The sequence below is a fragment of the Nyctereutes procyonoides genome, unplaced genomic scaffold (assembly GCF_905146905.1).
Source record: "Nyctereutes procyonoides isolate TBG_1078 unplaced genomic scaffold, NYPRO_anot_genome, whole genome shotgun sequence".
Classification (NCBI taxonomy): Eukaryota; Metazoa; Chordata; class Mammalia; order Carnivora; family Canidae; genus Nyctereutes; species Nyctereutes procyonoides.
This window is the reverse complement of record NW_026575051.1, coordinates 34010444-34015639: the sequence shown is the minus strand read 5'-3', so window position 1 is coordinate 34015639 and position 5196 is coordinate 34010444.

Here is a 5196-nt window from a genome sequence, read left to right as displayed (position 1 = left end):
ACCTTTTACCTATTGTTTCTTGCTCTTTTTCCAGTTGCTGATGGTTAGAAATATTGAGATTGAAGTAAGCTGTAAAATTTCAGCTCTGACTTGAGACAGATCAAAACGGTGGAAGTACAGCTGATTAAAGGTTAAAATCTTGGGCTCGTCTCTCGTCTCCCTAGCAGCACCAGTAGCATGCTGCCTACACTGACATGTCTCGCGTCACCTAATGTGTTTGATTAAAGGATATATTTTAGAATTTCACCGTCTTTGTTTTTATTTTTTTATTTTCTAGACTGCTTGTCACTGGCCCCCCAGATCCTTGAGAGGTTTGTATAAAATATAAAAGCAAATTTTAAAAGAAATACAATGTGTGACACAGTTACAAAAGCCAGAAAATTGTGCGTTCCAGCGGACGTGCCACTCTTCCTTCAGGTCTCTGCTTCGTCGTTTTCAGCTGGGAGAGTGACAGGCTCACACAGCCTGGTGTTTGTCAGTGGATGTCACAACCATGATATTTAAACATAGGCCTTTTTGTAGTTCTTTTCTTCCAACCAAAGTCTTTTTGGAAATGTGCCAAATATACATTTACTCAAATAAATATAAAAGGTCAAGTTTTCTCCTCTGCTTTCCCATTTAAAGCAAAATATTTCTTCTTTATTTTATTGATGGAAGTGTTAAAGTCATTATTTTTATCATGCCATAATATGTTGTTGGGTTATAATCCATTACCAATGTCGGTTTTCATAGTCTAATCTGTTTTCAGGTGTTGAAATTTGCTCCTAGATGCCTCTTTCTATTTGTCAACCTTATTTTTTTTTTTTTGTAATTAAAATTCAGACTCAGTGCCCATCTTTTTAAAAGTTTTAGACTTCTTTTTTTGGTTTTGCTATGAATGTTTTTGGGGAGGAAAATGTGTTTAGAGTAACAGTCACATGGCAATCAGATTAAGTTAAAGATATCTGTTATATAATTTTGTTTTTAAAATGTATCATTTTACAAAGATAGATTTATGTAAACTTATTCTCGAATACTACTTGTTTGTTTTACAGGATGTTAGCAGCAAATTGTCAGTTAGGAGAAGTATAGTTTCTAAATGCTCCAATAATAAAACAACATATTTTGGGTGTTGCTTATTGGCACTTTGTCCTAAAAGTTAATATTTACCCTTTTTCTTGAAATGAACATTAGGCATTACAAAAATGTAATCTGTTTTTCAAATATTTTAAAATAAAAAACGTCACTCCAAAGTGAACACAATAGATTTGACCTGTTCCCATTCTCTTCTCCCATCAGAAGATCACTTTGTTGACTGACCAGGTATAGCACTTTTGACAAGGACATTGAGATTTATGTAATTTCTAGGGATATACAATTGACTCAATGAATGCCCCACTCCAGAAGGCAATAAAAGAAGTATTTAAGCAGTAGTTTTCCTTGCTGGAATTTTAAAAGTTTGCAAATAGTTAAAAATGTAAATATCTGAGAAAATTCAGTTGTGATTGGCCTACAATGTGTAACTACACATTATTATTTAGATCATATTAATTTTTATCCAGATGTCTTCTATTGCCAAGAGGATTTGAAAGTGTTTGCAATAATATATATGCTATTAAAATTATGAGGATAAAAAAATAAAATAAAATTATCAGGATAAAATATCATAACCAAGAAAGGAGATATTAAGATCGTCATAGCAGGAATTAAAAGGCTAAGAGCAGCTAGTATAAATTTTGTTGGTAATTCAAAAAACAAACTATAATATATCAAATAATGATCATCCAACAAAACGAAGTACAACCATTTAAAAGAAACAAACATTTCCAAGCCCTAATCTGACAATTGATTGTTTCAAAGTTTATGGAAGGAAAACTTAAATATATTACCACCTATTAAAATTTTCAAAAATACTAAAAATCTTATCACATGACTAGCTTTCACTTAGTAACTATGGATGATAGCCAAGGAATAAATGTTAAAACCTTCCTCTTGTGAAAACCTGTTTATGAAGCACTAAAGTATATTTTTTAGGTAAATGATTTCAATTGATATGTAGGTCATACATAGAAAAGATCAAGGATAAAATGCCTTATAGTTCAGTGGTTTCAAACTATTCTGGGCCAAGCCCTAGAAATTCTGTGCTGGCACCTCCAGCTTGAGCTGGTTGTTTCCTAGAATCCCCATTCTCACCCTGCCCCCCATTTCAACAAAAGCAACTCCACTTTTATGCATTTCAGTCTTCCGCATGAGATTGCATTGAAGGCACAGTTTTCAAACTAAATAGGGATTATCAAAATGGTTCCTTTAGGCCATTCAGATTCGACTTCAGGTAGCCTTTATGTAGCATGTTTTTTCAACATTACTTAGTAATTCTTAGGATAATCCTAAAAGGAAGTCATTATTATATCCACTTTACTGAAAAGAGAAAACTAAGACTTAAAAAAAAAGATATTTTATGAGTGAAAAGGTCAGTTTCCTAAAAGGCCAGGGAGTTGGGATTTTGAAAATTATCAAGGAATACAAACGGAGTATGTTCTGGAAAAGGACAGTGAACCAGAAGCTATGGTTTTTTAAAAAATATTTATGTATTTTAGAGACAGAGAGAGCGAGTGCAAAAGCAGGACAGAGGAAGAGGGAGAAGAAGAGAATATCAAGCAGACTCCCTGTTGGGCATAGAGCAGGACTACAAGGGGCTCCATGCAGGGCTCCATCCCATGACCCTGAGATCATGACCTATGGTCTTTTAAGGAAAGAGGAAAGTAACCTAGAAGTTGGTCAGTGAGAGCCAAGGGTCTGGAAGTAGCAATAACATTTTTCCCACACTACCAAGTAATTCTCATACCAGCATGTGTCCGACAATTCAACTCAATTCTGACACTATCTACCTGCAGATAGCATCAGATCTCCCAGGTTAGAGTTCAGTTTCACCAGACTACTCATCCCTCACTTCAGACACTAATTGCAACCCCAGATTATCACCTGTGCTTCTCATCTGCTGCCTATAGATTGGAGGTACCAATAACACTCCCTTGTTGGTTCAGTTAATTTACTAGAATGGCTCATAAAACTCAGAGAAACATTTCATTCACTAGATTAGCAGTTTACTCTAAAAATATGTAACTCAGGAATAGCCTGATAGAACAGATACATGGGACAAAGTATGCAGAAATGGTACAGATCTTCCATGTCCTGTCTAGTGTGACACTCTCCCAAAATCTCCACATGTTCACCAACTCAGAAGTTCTCTGAATCCTACCCTTCTGGTTTTTTATAGAGGCTTCATTACATAGGCACAATTGATGAAATCACAGACCATTTGCCATGATTTAACCTCTAGCTTCTTCCCCTCTGGGATATCAGAGAATGGGTCTGAAGTTCTAACCTTCCATTCACATGGTTGGTTCCCCTGGCAACCAGCCACCATCTTTAGGTGCTTTTCAAAAGTTAACTCATAACATAAATTCAGTTATGGTTAAAAGAGGTTTGTTATGAACGTCAAAACACCTTTGTTGCTCTCATCACTTATGAAATTCCAAGAAGCTCTGTGCCAGAAATCAGTATGAAAAACAAACATTTATTTCATATTATAGATCACAATATTACATACTCCAAGTGTATGGGGCTTCCTACTTGGCCCTATCTGCAGAGGTACAGAGGTATGGAGTTTCTGTAGATGAATGAGTGTTTCCTCTTAATATTTGCCAGTATAGTTTTTGAGCTTACAACTTATAGATCCAGCTGGCAGGAGAGACCATGCCAATCATATCTTACTATTCCCTGGAAGCAGATTCTGATTGGTGCAGTTTGAGTCTAATTGTCTATGACCAGGGCCTGTATGATTACATCACATAAAATGGGCTACCAAAAGTCCATCATTGTGATAGAGGGAAGCAGACAAGGGAGTCTTTGTGTACTGGGCAGACACCATAACAGGTGTCCACTAGGAGTATAATCAAAAACAGAGTTTAAAAAGACTTTTAGATTATAGGAACAGAATCTGTCAACAGTAGGTGACAGAAATAGGTAATGTTAAATGGCAAGATTTACATATACATATGCCCAGCTTCTCCCCCCACCCCCCACCCCGCCCCACCTCTACTTGATTAAGAGATTTCTAGTTCTGAATGCTCAGGCTCTCTCCCTTCCACATTCTCCAGGGAGGGATATTTTATTGCTAAAGAGCAATTTAGACTTTTGTGATGCAGAAGTTGGAGAGGAGAGATTAGTGTGTGACCTAGAGCTGCTGAAGGACTTTTTGGGGAAAGAAATACTTGGGTGTAACTGCACGGAGTGAAGGCAAAATAGATGAGAGAAAAAAAAAAACAACAACGGGATTTTAGAAAGCATTCATGTGCAGTGCTACATATTTCACTATGTTAAATGAACAGAAGAAAATTATTGCAACCATTAGAAAAATACTTTTGACCAGTGAAGTGTATGTTTCTGGACTCATAACACCATACTCAGGTTAGACCACATGGATCATGGCTTCAGTGAATTTCAATGAGTGGGGAGGGAAATTGAAGCTCCTGTAAATGAGGGCATTGTGCAATAACTGGACACCTAAGCAGAGACATCTTGAACAGCTGGAGATGTGGAATTAAAGTTCAAATGAGAGGTCAGTGCTGGAGTAATACATTTGGAATTTATATAAATAGAGTTAAAAGTGAACCTTGAGACTGAATTATGCACATAGAAAGGGAAAAACAGACTGTGAGGGACCCGCCTCATATAAAAAAAAAAAAACAACTTAACAATTGCAAAGCACAGAAAAAAAAAAGACATAAAATGTAGAAATATTAAGAACCATGAAACTTATAATGAGAGAAGCCAAAGGAAAATATTCCAGGAACAAGGACGAAGTCACATAAGAATTTTAAAGAACACAGGAATTTACCTAGTTCAGTCTCCTGCACTAAAAAGCATCCATTTAAGTATCTTTGGCAGATGTCCTTCTGGCTTTCAGATGAACACTTCCTGCTATGTGAGGCCCATCTCAAAGGTAGCTATTCCATTGCTGAACATGTAAGATACAGGGTTGTAATCTTGCAAACTCAATGGGTACAATATTTTCCCCTAACAGAGAATAATGATTCTTAAAGAGGACCCCCCAAAATCTTACTATTCTTGTAAAAATATACGAGCAAAAACATATATATCTATGGTATTAAAATTTAATTGTTTGAGAGCTGTAAGCAGTGATTAGAAAAAAAT